The sequence below is a fragment of the Fukomys damarensis genome, unplaced genomic scaffold (assembly GCF_012274545.1).
Source record: "Fukomys damarensis isolate Sample0158 unplaced genomic scaffold, DMR_v1.0_HiC HiC_scaffold_9, whole genome shotgun sequence".
Lineage (NCBI taxonomy): Eukaryota > Metazoa > Chordata > Mammalia > Rodentia > Bathyergidae > Fukomys > Fukomys damarensis.
The window spans coordinates 50512648-50527521 of record NW_022900921.1 but is presented as its reverse complement, the minus strand read 5'-3'; the positions used below and the strand labels follow the sequence as shown (position 1 = coordinate 50527521).

The 14874-nt window shown below is 43.2% G+C and overlaps 1 pseudogene; it reads left to right on the top strand.

Moving 5' to 3' along the window:
• Nucleotides 1-473: 473 nt before the first annotated feature.
• Nucleotides 474-2572, top strand: LOC104873046 (annotated as a pseudogene).
• The last annotated feature ends 12302 nt before the right edge of the window (nt 2573-14874 follow it).

Sequence of the window (14874 nt, the reverse complement as noted above, 5' to 3'; positions counted from 1 at the left end):
TAATTTAATATAATTCCAAAAATAAACCCAGCAACTTTTTACAACCTAAAATTGGCACAGGCATGCAAAATACCCAAAATAGCCAAAACAGATTTGAAAAAACAAAAAGATTATATTATCCAATTTTGAGGCTAAAAAAATCACAGTAGTCAATCTATGGAAGTGACACAAGAGACACAAATGTATAAATACCAATGCAACAGAGTATGGTCCAGAAATGGATCCACACTTCTTTCATCTTTGATAATGATGCTAATGCTACATAATAGACAAATAACAGTTTTTTTCAATAAATGGTACTGGAATAATTAGATATTCACAAAGTCAACCCTTACTTCACACATAAATAAAAAGTAATCATTATTACTAATACATGTCTGTTCTGGCTGAAGGGGGTTAAATTTCCCAACACCAGGAATTTGTGGCAGAGAGGAAAAATAACCATACTCTCCTAGCACCTTGATGCTCACATCATGTCGAGGTGCAAGCAAGCAAAACCCCAGCACATCAACTCCAGGAAGGACCAAGGCAAGCCATCTTCAGAAGCCAACCCACAGTTTGCAGACGTGATCTCAGCAGCGCAGGCAGCAGAGGGGAGACGCCTATCCTAGCAAACCATCAGAGAATGGCAGTGAAGTAAATGGGAACCAAACCACAGAAAAGCGACCTCCTGGGGAGGAAACCCACATATGAGAGCAGTATTGTGCTGAGTTCTCTCCTCTCTGAGATACTGGAATATAAGAAATTTTTCACTAAATATTCACCTGACCTCATCATGAACAACCGTGAGGGTGCAGAACTTTCTGAGGCTTTTCCAGAGTTGTGTTGAGCCGCTGGCCTCTGAGTTCAGGCTGCAAAGATGACCATAGAGAGAGTGGTGGCAGCTCAGGGAGGAGAAGCAGGGTGCAGAGTCTGTCATATACTAGAGGACAGATATTACTCCTTCACCCACAGTGCAGGACACAGCTATTTACCCAAAGGTAAAGTGATCGTCACTAATGTGACTCTGCAGGCACTCAAGGCACCAAGGTGGCAGTGAACCAGTGGAACACGGATCCCTCCCTCTCCCAGGCCCACCCTTGCGCTTGGAGCCAACAGCACCCCATGAGCTCTGGAGCAGATCTTGGGTCTAAAGACCTTGGACAGCCATGTGTTCCAGCAAGTGTCCTCCAGAGTGGCCTTGTTCAGCCACAAGGCAGGAAGCCAAGGTCTGGCTCTGGATGCCTTAAAACAACAAGCTACCTCATGCCAACATCCCTTCCACCATTGCCTCCCTGTCTCCAGGGCTGCCACCCTTTGCCCTGAGCTGGATGGAACTCTTGTGCTCCCAAATGCCATGTCTCCTGAATGTCATGCCATCTGATGATGTTGTCAAAAGCATAAGTGTAGGTGAGATTAGCTCCTTGGATGCCCTAGTGGCTCCTCGAAGGTGCTTGCACTGTTTTCTAGCACCCATATGGCATCACTCACTCTAGGGTTCACTGTGACTCTAGAGCTTCCTAGGATGCCCCAGGGAAAGCAGATCATACTACCCCTTTGGGCCCACAGTGCCAGGGAAGTTGATAAAATAGTTCAGTGGAGAGTAACAGCTTGACCAATGACTGACCGTTACTCTTGGGCAACCAGGAGCATCAGAGCAAAAGCCGAAATGCCATGTCCCTTTAATCATTTTTCCAAGCCTATAATCCAAGCAGAAAGCATCAAGTCAAGCTCCCTCAATAGTGGGATCAAAGAGATCTCCAAGAACAGATGTACTGAGAGGGAAGGTTGTAGCAGTTTCCCACCAATGTTTATCTGGGCACAGCCCACCTACGTCAAAACTGATGTTCCTGCACATTTTCAGGACCCCCCACCATGTCTCCAAAAGCATGACACTTTTGTTGGATGCCCAGGCACAGCAAGGAGCTGAAGTTCCCACCAATGTTTATCTGGGCACAGCCCACCTATGTCAAAACTGATGTTCCTGCACATTTTCAGGACCCCCCCACCATGTCTCCAAAAGCATGACACTTTTGTTGGATGCCCAGGCACAGCAAGGAGCTGAATCACTGTGGGAAGAACTTCTCAACTACCAATGTCCTTCAGATTCACAAGCAATCACACACCAGAGAGAAACCTTTTGTGCACAAAGTACTTGGGAGAGTTTGTACCACCCAAGCAAACTAAAGGTTCACCGTATGACACAGGGGCCCAACAATAACTCAGCTTTCCATAGGAGGAAGCTGGCCACTGAGAACACAATGCCTTTGTTGGGTACAAATGGAAGGCAGTCTCAGAATGTTTCCCAAAGAAATTCTGTCCCCCTCAATGAGTGTGGACCTAGTCTTGCAGAACCAGTACCCCAGCATATTCAGTAGTGGCCTGGCCATGAAGACCAATGACAACTCAGTGATCCAGAGTGGCAGCATTCCCACGCTGCCCATCCCTGGGGGCCAGCTCCATGGAGAGTAAGACACTATGTCCAAGTCAGTCAGGTTTCAGTGCTGATGCAGAGAAAACCGGTGTTACTGACAGTCTTGCCAAACATCAATTTCCTCACTTCTTGGAAGAAAACAAGATTGGCCTCAGCTAAGCTCATGGAGAGCTCTTGTGTAACAAGAATGCAGACAAGAATGCAAATGGAGTGAAATCTCTAGAATCTGGGCTTTATTTAAATTTTATGAAACAACTAATCTCCTCTGCTTTCTTTTTTCTTACTGATATGCAAGAGATATTTATGGTTGTGACCCAACCTTGGGCATTTCTACAATGACATTTGTTGCTATGCTGCTTTGGAAAATATGAAAATAAAGAAAAATTGAAAAACAAAAAAATTCATATGAAAACAAAGACTAGATATTTTTTAACCTTTTGGATAGAAGTGAGTCTTGCAAAGTAGCTTTATTAGTTGCAGCACACACTATATATGGAAGGTTTCTAAGACCCAGAGGTTACCTCTTTCAAAGACTGTCACCTGTGTAGAGGTATACCAGTTGGAACTTACTGCACCATCCTGGAAAAGACAACTACCTAGTCTAATTGTGGGATTAGAAGCTGTGTATTTCTGCTGTAACCATATTCAGGTAAGTGGACAAAAGTCTGGCATCTACTTAGGGACCTGTTTGATGTCGCTTCCCCAATCCTATACTCATCTTTTTGTTTTGTTTTTGAATGTACGGGTAACCTCACCACCACCCCAGAAAACCAAGGTTGTAGAATTAACAAAATTCCTTCAACCTTAGGACCTCAGGTAGATGCCCTCCTGTAGACTTACTTCAGTTCATAGAAAGCCAGTGTGTGTGTGCTACTGCTTATTTAACTACAGCTCACCCAGAGCCCCAAGAATACCAACGACTCCCCGCCCTCTCCAGATGCCTTCATCTTCCCTGGCTCTGGGGAAGGTGGGCACCTGAGCAGGAAATTCTCAGGTGACATGGAGTTTGCCAGTGCCTGCCTGCTATGCTGAAGAACTGTGCTTTCATTCTTGAAATTCATGGAAGAGCAGAATTTTGTATCACAAGTTCATGTGCTTGTTCTTTTTCCTTTTTAATATCCTTGGTGCAACTTAAGCCAAATAATAATGAAGACTCCCCTCTATTTCTTACCCCTAGAATTGCATGAATGCTATGAAGTTGGAACAAGCAAGTCTTGAGTGTGAAAGCTTTAATTTATCTACCTCATTTTTAAAATATTTGTAGCCATAGTCTCTATTTTCCTATTTAATAACTGTTGAAGTATTCCCAGGCCCTCTCTTAAACCTAAGAGTTGACATACTTGTGGGAAAATTTTCATGTTCAAGATGCCTTTGTGATTCCTTTTTTAATCCCTTTGTATATGTCATAATGTTGAGCAAATGATAAGACATTGCTCTAGCAATTTAGTGAGGAAAGAAAAAGAAAGACCAGACTTCTGAGTGAAGGAGTCTTTCCCACTGTGTTGAAGGCCCTGTTTGAAATGTGAATCAAGTTGTTACTCAAAGTTTGTCTCTTAGTTATTGCACCTGACTTTAGGATCCAAAAAAGTGTTTTTCCAAATGTGAAAAAGGAAAAAAATGGAAACAAAGTCTTTGTAAATAGGGAAGGGTGAAACAGGTGAAGGGAGGGCAGGGGTATGGGGAAAAAATAAGAACCAAGATACATCATGTAAAGGGACAAGATCCCAGTGATGAATGTAACTATTGTTTGCTTTACATGTACCAATAAACTTAATGGGGGGAAAAGGTGTTTTTCCAAGTTGTGCCTTTCCTGCTGGAATTGTAAGACATCAAAATAATAGTACCTGGTTACACTGTGCAGTGGATGTTGTTACAGAGACACACGAGTAGCTTTCTTCCCATTGAACTAAGAACACCTTGTGAATATGTGATCTACAAGAAACTCTTGTAGTTGTACTTCGTGATGCTATTTGTTGGAAAGTAAATTTTGAATGCCCTCTCAAATTAATCTAGGTCATAGAGCTAAATAGAAGAGCTAAATCTGGGAAATTTCTGAAGAAAATATGGGAGAAACCCTTTATGATCTTGTGTTGTGCAAAGATTTGTAGAATGGATACAGAAAGCAACCATATAAAAATTATAAACAGAACACCATGAAAATTACAACTTTTAACTTTTTGTGTGTATATGAGGCTAAGGATCAAACCCAAGGTCTTGAGCATGCTAGGCAAGTGCTCTACCCTGGCCTACTTTTAAGTTGAAATACGTAAGTTGGATGGCATGCAAATTTTATCTCAATAAAGCTATTACCAAAAATCTAACCTTTTGTTTTTTCAAAAGATACTGTTAATAAAATAAACATGGAAATCATAGAGCCAGGTGTACTAGCACACATCTATAATCCCAGCTACTGGAAAAGCTGAGGCAGAAGGATTGCAAAATTGAGGACAGCCTGGGCAATTTAGTGAGCCCTTGTTTCAAAATAAAAAATAAAGAGAGCTGAGGACATAGCTCAGGAGCAGAGCATCTCTGGGTTCAATCCTTATCCACAAAAGAAGAAAGAAGATGATGGGAGGAGAATGAAGGGGAGAGGGAGGAAGAAAAGAGAAAACAAAACCAGACAAAATATTTGTAAAATAAGAAAACTGACAACTCCAAAAAATAGATGAAATACCTGAACAGATGCTTTACTAAAAATGACAAATATATTAAAATATACATAGTAACAAATCATAACCACAATTAGATATCATTTCACCTCACAAGAATATTTAAAATTTCAGACACACCATATCAAATGTTGACAAGGATCTTAAGCATTAAGAACTCTCATAACAATGAAAACACAAGATGGTACAGCTAATTTGGAGAACAGTCGGTTTATTACAAAATTAAACATGTATTTACCATAATCTCAACAACTTCATATTTACATACTTAACTTGGGAGGAATTAAAAAACACTCTACCACACACAAACATATTTACAGAAATGTTTATAGCAACTTTATTCAAAATAGCAAAAAACTGGAAATAGCTCAGATCAACTGGTATACAAATAAATCGAGGTACAACTGTGCAAACCATAAAAAGAAACAAACTATGAATAGATGAGCAATACAAAAGAATCTCAAAGATATCAAGTTTTAGTAAAGGTCTAGGGTCAAGAAGGTTACATGCTGTGTAGCTCTGTGTACTTATAGCTGCTTCTTAACTTGCAATGGTTACATCTCAATGAACCCTGGGTAAGTTGAAAATGTTCCAAACCAAACTGCTTTTCCGATACCCAACATATTGTACACAGGAGCTCAGCAACAAAGCCCACTGTGGGTGTTGCTGGCTGAACGTCCTAGAGGCTGGATGGAGGGGCCAACCATGGGGAAAGGCTCTCCAGGTAGGGTGGGAGCCATGGCATTGTGGGCACACAGAGACCTGCAATCAGTGCATCAGCCAGTACGCAGTGTGTAGGGTCTGGAAAACTTTACATCCTGTATCAGGAAGTCAGACAACAGGAGCCACAAAAGGATTTTTAGGATGAGGACTGCCTGATTTTTGCCTTTTAAGCTTCTGTGTACTAAACAGAGATTTATTGATAAACACGGAAGGAGGCCCCTTATCTGGTAACAGCTTGGAGCCATAGCAGCAAAAACTAAAAACAAAACAAAAGCAGTTATGTTGTTTAGTTTTAAACTGGAAGTACTTCTTACTTTTGAAAATTTTACTTATAAAATTAGTGTTTCTATTTAAAAATGATCATTAATGAAAAATAAGAGCCAGCCCAGATTTGGCTTCCTCCATTAAGCATTCCCTAACCATCATAGCCATTGTATTCCAGGGCCTTGTCCTCTGGGGTAAATTCCAGGACATCCAGAAGAAGCAAAACTCAGGACACCTGGGCAGTGTTTCTACAATTTTCCCAAAGCCTACAACCCATTTCCACCAGTGTCTCCACTCTTCTTATATATTCATTCATTCTAGGTACCAGTTACCATTGCATTACATCCTTTCACCCAAGTTGGCTTTCTTCCTAATCTGTCTATGAAGATAGACATATAGAGTAAGCTGACTGGATTCCTAGAAACAGTGCTTGGCCTATTTTCTAGAAAGGGCACATCAACTTGGTGTAGTTGTCCATCCTTCAGGATATTCTCAGATGCATGTAACAAAAGCTGCTTTGGCTCAACAAAAAGGACATGATCAGACATGATCAGGGATCCTCACCATGCATCCATAGTGCTCAGCTCTGCCCAAAGTCATGTAGCCTGGTCTATGGGCTGCCTTCCTTCACTGCCATGGTGGCCAGCAGGGTTAGGGTTAGGATTAGGATTTGGGTTCAGTTGCAGAAGCCTGGCCTTCCACTGAGGAACATGTTCCTGGTGCTCCCGGCCAGCTGTGTCCCTCACTCTCCAGCTGCAGGAGGAATATCATCACACCCTGGTTTTCTTAATGGGCATCCTTGCACCAATCACAAACCAAGGGGGAATTACTGCAGAGTTTGTCTAAATGGTTAGGAATGAGCATGGCAGGTTGGCTTCCTGCCTCAATTCCTGCAAGCCCAAGTGCCAGCAGGTGGAGAAGGACATACTGGGGGCACTTGGCAGGCAATGAGGAGTACTCACAGCTCCTTGCTGAAAAATAACTATGTTCCCTGTAAGTTCCCTCAGTCTTGGTTCCTGGGGTGCCATGTGTGGCTTCTCCTGAGACTTTCCCATGCACCCCATGATGTCCCTCTCTTCAGGGCTCCTCAGAACTCTAGCATGCATAGAATCTTGTACCAGATTATTTCACCTATTCCAGTCTTATGTCTAAACTAGCTGTAAGCTGTCTGAAGGCAAGGCCCAGGACATGTAAAACATATATATTTTTTAAAACATAAAAGCAAACAGTATGCTTTCCAAAGATAGCATAGGCAGTCCCCCATGACCTAATTTAAGGCTTTTTGCCTTTAGGACAACATGACTGCAATCCATGCTCCATAGAGAGCCAGCAGTGGTGTTGGTTTTGAATCTGCTCCCCAGTGTCTGGCAGTAAGCCCATCTTTCAGAAGAGGCCAAGCTGCTGTCAGCCACTGTGGTCTGCAAGGAAAACTGCTGACGTGACAGAATACTAGGTCACCAAGCTGCAGCACACAGCAGGTCAGGTACATGCCATGCACCACTAGCTTGCTATGTTCAAGGAGCATCTATACTAAGTTGCATGTCAAAAACTTCACTAAAAATATAACGCCTAAGGAGAACAATCTAAAATGAAATTCCCACCCCTAAGACACCTGTAGGAATAGAAGTTGCAATTCTCTAGCTATATTTTTGCCACATTTATAATTCTCTGATGCCCAGCTCTTGATCATGCCTCCTTCCTGCTCTTCCCTACTTGGGCCCTCCTGGGCCTGCTCCGAAGGACTTTGGCATTTTGTCCTCACTTATCTTTCCAGCCTCTTCTCCCATGAATCCCGTGCAAGACAAACAGCACATACTCCAAGCACAGTGATCAGTTTGAAGTGTCTGCTTCCTATCTCGGAAGACTTGCATTCATCAGACCGTTCTTAGAAATAGCTATGTGACTTTGTGTGTCTGGCTCCTTCTGCAGCCACATTGGATTCACACATAATCCAGAACACAAGTACCTCACACATGTGGGAGGCAGATTTGAGTTTGATAGGCAGAAATTAAAAATTGATCACACTCTCCAGGATGTTTAGAGTTAGAAACAGGACTGTGTGTATCAGGACCCACAAAATGACACCCACTCTACTGTATAGATTTTCCTTCAGCCATTTCTCCATCCCCATCTTTGCCCTTACTCCTCACTGGGAACCAGAAGAAGGAGGAGGAAAAGCAGATCCAGGGCCCCATGAAATCACTGGAGGCAGCACTAAGTCCCATTTCCAAGAGGCAACAGATTTGAAAGCACTCTCTGAAATCAATTCTGGACTTAGACTGGCCCCTGAGGCCAAGCAGCCCCAGCCAAGTGTTAGGTCATATGTGCCAGCTTGGATTCAGCTCAGAGCAGAGCTCTGACAATGCCTGTGTGAGTAGAGAACAGCCTGCCAGTGCCTGTCCCTCAGGAACAGCTTGGCTCACCTTAGTACTGATTGATCACTGTGCCTGGGGGCTCCACAGTGAGCTCATGTTTGGACTGAAACCAGCAGGGTTACGCAGTGTCCACTAGAAAATTTTGTTTAAGGGAACTTTATGTTCAATAATCCACAGCTGACTGTGGCTGGTCGTTACTTGAACCTCAGTGCATTTATCTTACTAGGCTTCTGGGAAGGGCTGTTGTAAACACTTCCCATCATTCTAATATAGCCTTAGCCAGAGTTCCACAGCACTGGGAAGGAAGGACCCAGAGCCTTTGCTGTCATCCCAAAGATTCTCTGGTGTGTGGCAGGGCAGAGCTGGTGGCTCTGGGGCTCAAGGTGGGCACTGTGCTCTTGGCCTGCAAGGACAGGACTAGAGAGCAAAGCAGACTGGGCTGAAGGTGTAATTGTGAGACCCTGGACTGGCCCAGGACTGAGGTAGGTCACTGAGGGGGGCAGAAGGAAGGAGGTGTGATGAAGGGAACAGGAGGATGGGGAGGGGAGGGTTGGCAGCACTCCACCCTCACAGCTCCAGGCAAGATTTACAGATGGTGAGCAGGCCAGTCTGGTTGGGGCAGTGTGTTAGTTAGTCTCAAGGACTCTTGAAGCTGCTTTGGCCACACATGTCAGGAACATGCTAAAGAGTTAATGAGTAACAGATCCATCCTTGCGCTGGGTTGCAGCTCAACTGTATGGTGCTTGTCTCGCACGTGTGAGGCTTGGGATCTATCTCCAGCATAAAAAAAAATTATAAAATAAAATAGGTACCCTCCTTGTTATCTTCTTCTGGTGGTGCTAGGAATCCAACCCAGGGCCTACACTCCTGGCTACCACAGAGCCACACCACAAGCTTTAATTTCCCTCGTTGGGCTGCCAACTGTGGTGAATAGGGATCAGATAGGCCTTACCTGTCTGCCTCTGGTCTCTGCCCTGGTCTGAACTTGACCCCATGAGGACATGTCACAAATGCTGGCTAAGGTGAGTGGCATTTTAGATAAAAAAGGGAGCACAGATATTCATTCTGGGAGTTCACTTATCACTCTTTCTTGGGAAAACATTTCATTTTTGTTTAAAGATATTTGGCAATGAGAAAACTTTCGCAAAAGAGCAATGTATATGAATTAAGTGTACATAATCTAACCCATATGGATGAAATTTCCTTTTAAGTGCTTGACTAGAAATTCAGCAGAGACGGGGAGGACAGGAAGAAGAGAGTGCTTGGCAGAAGGAATTTTAGAGTTTATTGAACCAGAATGGAGGAAGGGAGAGGAGTGGCTGGATTTTGTCACTGTTAATGAGAAGCAGATACCGAAAACAGCCTGTTGAAAGTGTCTCAGGAACTGTTTCCTGCAGACCTTTGCTCTTCCATGCCAGATGCCCCTGATGCTAGGAAGCCAGATGAAGGCACCTGGTTTAACTTGCAGTTCTGCTGTGGGTATTTTGTGCTAAAAAGGATACGAGAGCTTAGGCTAGAGCGCTCATCTTAGATGCTTCTGTCCTGCAGCTTTCTGAATACCTGTCTCCAGTTAAAGGCCCCCTGACTGCCTACCACATGTAGAAGGGGCAGCAGGTACCTGTAGAAGGTAGGCCAGGAAAGGGAGATGAGGCACAGTGCTGAGGACAGGACAAGATTTTACACTTATTTTCAAGAAGACAGTTGAAATCCCTGTGGATCTATTTGCAGTTCAGAAGATGATGGGAACCAGCACACAGGCTGGAGGCCAATGAGCCTGAAAAGAAAAGAAGGACAAGCCTTCACAGCTCAAAGCCATCAGAGGACCAAGGTTTCTCCCAGGAACAAGGCAGAAAGTCTACACAGCAGTTGTCCAGTTGTCTCTTAAACAAACTGCCAAGGCTTGGACTCCACTGGGACCGTCTAACCCACAGGGCACTGTGGGCTCTAGGAGAACTTTCCTGCTATTGCCACAAGAAACATGCAGCTCTGCAATACTGCAAAAGAGCCTATATTCTGTCAGGGCACAGATTCAGAGTTGTTCCCAGCAGGGCATTGCTGGTTCCAACATACAGCACTGTGGCTTTATTTCCCTTTCTCCTTTTCCTTTTTTTCCAACCCAACTCCCATTTCCCATCACGTTTTCCATGTTTTCTGGTTAATTTGAATCATTTTTAAAAGATGTAGCTCCATGGTAAAGAACTTACCTAGCACACTTGAGGTCCTGGTTTCAATACGAGTACCAGAAATAAAATTCACTGAACACAAATATCTTGGTGTCAGTAGCAATTTTTTCTCATGGGGCAAGGGATAAGGATTCTGAAACTACTTTGCACACACACTAGGGTTGAATGAGCAAGCAGGTTACTTACAGTGGGAAGAAGACATTACAAATGAGGCCGGTGTCATCCTGCAGTACTGAACTGGTGTCACAAGTGTCAACAAGGGGTCATGGTTTTTTAGGAATCATGTAGAGACAGAACATGTGCTCATAGGTTACTAGACACGAAAGTATTCTTGTCCTATCAATAGAGAAGGCCCAGCAGCTCCTTGGAGAAGGTAAAATTCTTGGGACAATGGCAAGCAAAACATGTGATGGGCATAAACACCTTCATATGCCAAAAAGCCAGGAAATGTGCTCCCAAAAGCTGGAGAACTGTTGAAAAGTAGAGGGACCAAAGCTGGAACAACATGACAAACAAAACCTATATTGATAGCACTGAATTATAACCCCACACTAGCTCAGTATTCTCAGGTCCTTGTTTACAGAAATCTACAGCTGCACTCATGATAACTGAATGTACAAAGTCCTGGGAGCCCCTGGTGGGCCTCAGTGTGTAGGGGTGCATGACCACATACAGATAAAACACCTTTAGGTGGGAAAAAGAATCCTATATCATACTTCTTATCTAGGAAAGGGGGCTACATTTAAAGGACAAATATTGCTTATAACACATTTATGGAATTATGAGCATTTTTTAATTTGCATTGGTGTATTTTTTCTGTTCATTTTTTATTAGTACTTATTTGTAGTACATGTTTACATTCCTTGTGTGGAGTTGGTACTTGTACAAACCCATTTTATTTCCTTTTTTCTTCTCCTTTCTCTTCCTTCCTGTCTTAGTTACTTTTCTCATTGCAGAGACAAACACCAGACAATCAAAGTTAAAGGAAGAAAGGTTTATTTCATCTCACAGATTGTAGAGGTTTCAGCTCATAGTCAGCTGGCTCCGTGGCAGGGTGGCGTGGTGGTGGGGCATCACAAAGGAGAAACAGTCCCTGGCAAGCAGACAGGAGACAACAAAACAGAAAGCAGCAGCAGCAGCACCAGAAGCATCTAGCTTCCTTTCCCTTTTATCCCATCCAGGCTACAAGCCCATTGATTGGTGCCATCCACACATAGGGTGGGGCTTCCATTATCCATACCCAGAACTATGCTAAACCAATTTAGTTACCATACACTCTTAATTCATATTCATACATCCTAGATCCAGCTACCTCCAAAAAACCCCACTTAAGAGGCTTTAGGGGAAAGTCGAGATATAAACTAGAAGACCTCCCTCCTACTCCCTCCATCTCTTGATCCTCTTCCAATTTGAGAAAGATCTGCCTCCCTACTTCCGATCATCTGTCTTTTATTTTGCTCTTTATTTTTACACGTATACAGAGAAACTATGCACCATTTAAGCTTCTACATCTGATTTATTAATTTAACATTATGCTCTTAAGGTACATCTATTTTCCTACAAATGACTCGAGTTTGTCTTTCTTTGTGGCAGAGAAATACTTCATTGCGTGAAAACACCACACTTTCTTTATCCATTCATCTGTTGATGGACATATAGGCTGCTTCCAAAATTTAGCTACTATAAATTGTGCTGCTAGAAACATAGGTATGCATGGATCACTGTAACTGATGTCTTAATTCTTTTGGGAAGATACTTAGAAGGGGTATATTTTCAATTGTACTCAAGCAGCTGGTTAGGTACCTCAACTTAAAACTGCTGTAGATGTGACAAATGTATATGGATTTGTCTACCTTTCAAATCCTGGACTTGCTGGTTAGATCAGGAAAGAGTTCCTGACGGCAGGGGTCACCTCCAAACTGTCCAGCACTTGCGGCTCAAGCCATGGCTTGCTTCACACAGACCCTGGGGCCAGCCTCTCCAGCCTCTCCCCAGATCCCCTTAGCACTTCCAGTGATTCCAATGATACTGATTTCCATTCCCCAAGAGTCTCAGCAAAATGACAAAACCATCTAAAAATAATAACCGATATTGAGATGTGAAGATTGCATGCAGGAAGATAAGGTAGTTTTAAAAATTTTTAAATTGTAAATTCTTCTTATAAATTACTTTTCTGTGAACTTTGTGGGCATTTTCACTCCCTAAATTTCCCCTCATGATTTATGTTTTCCTTTTAGTGTTTTACCCCCAAAACTTTTTCTCCACACGTTTCTTCCCTCTGTTTAATACCCAAGGACTCCAGCAGTCCTCAGCCAGACTCCCACTGTCTTTGCCCCGTCCATGTCTTTGTCCTAACCTCTGAACCATTGCCTCCTCTCTCTTTGGTGACCCTATTGTCACTCTTCTTACAAACCAATTGTAGTTTAAAAATAAGCCAGAATCACAGCCACACAACCAGCCCAAACCCATGAGTGCTCTGCAGGCCTCGCTGGCTTGTGTGTCCTTGCTAAACCTTAGGGCTGTTCTGTCCAACAGAGGCAACCCTGACAGTCCCCCGTGGGAGTGAGGGCCGCTCCCTGCTTCAGCCTCTTCCACATACCCAGCACTAAGTAGAGTACCATGCATAGAATGAGTGCTCAGGAAATATTTTTGCCCCAAGATAGAAAAAACTTGCTAGATTTCTGAAGGAGTGGGAAATATGACACCTCATCTGTTGCTTCTAGGAGTATACATGGGTACAACCTCCACAGAGGTAATTTGGTAATATTTGCAGCATTTGTAATATACACCCCTTAGACCAATAAATTCTATTCCTCAGTAATCATCTTACAATAGACTGATCTGAGTGCAAAATCATGTATTTATACAGAGTAAGCACATTCACTACAGCATTGTCCCATGTGTTCATCAGGGGTTACCTGGTTAAATAGACTCTATCTGTACCATGAAATAGTATGTGGTTATTAAAAAAAGAGAGAGGGCTGTGTGTCCTGACATGGAAAATGTATAACATGTAATGTGACAAAAGCAACATGCACAACAATAAGTGTAATATAGTAACATTTATAAGTACATATATATGCAGTGATTACCTATGAATATGTATATACTCATAAATATCTGTATACTCACTCATAAATGTTCATAATCAGAATGTTCTCTATGGGATGCCAAGAAACCAAGGTATGACTGCATTGGAGCTAATTAAATCAAATGGAGCCAGAGAAGAAAACTTACCTTTCTCTTTTGTACCTTTAAAAGTTAGTTCTTATATGTATTAGTCTGTTCTTAAAGAAAAAATATTTAGTGTGCAGGAGGTACTGGATTCAATACCAACACTGCTAATAATAACAACAATAATAATAATGGTAATAACAATAACAACAACAATAATAATATGCTTAAAACACATCTATTGTCCTCTCTCTAATAACATTTGGAGGGAACTAAAAGTGTTTCTGAAACCAGATGCTCTTTGGGGCTGGTCCTGTCCTTATTCCCTGGGAGACACAAAAGAATGTGAAATCATTGTCACTGAAAGTGGAAATTGTTAGTAACCACCACCAGCAAGGATACAAGGAAGTGGCCCAGGTGACCTGAAGAACCAGGTAAGGTGCCTGGCCCAGAGAGTGTGCTCCAGGTGCTTAGGGAAGGAGCTGGCTGGTATCTGCTTGGGAAACATGTGCTCACTGCTGAGTGTCAGCACTGTTGTGAGCATTGCCACTGCCCAATGTTTCCAGGACGCAGGCCTGCAGGAGCACAGTACTTAGCCAGTGTTCTGAGAATGACTGTTACCTTGTGTCCAGTCGGTTGAAGTTGAGGCCAGCTGCTAGCTCATGACTCATGACAGAGTTGGGTGGAGGGAGGGAGTTGCCCCGGCAGTATTATAAATGCCACAAGCCAGCCCCTGTGACGCAGGACTGGTGAGCCAGTGTTTGTACTTCCCTCTTCTGATTTTTCTGGTCTGTCAAGGCCTTCCACAGCCTGACTACATGCCCTGATCATTTTGTCCATCTACCACCCTCAGACTGTCTCCACCATCCTAGTCCTGCAGGCTCTGCTCCCAGGCACCTTGCTCCAGCACCTGTCCCCACCTGGCCAGCTCCTGATTCCTGCCTTTTCCTCCAGCCTCTTTAACCTCATTCAGAAGTTGTTCTTATTCCATGGCTTCACTCTGGCTTACTTCCTACCTCACGGTACACTTCAGTCTGCATTCCCTAACAAGCTGCGGTTCTTCAGGTGGGGCT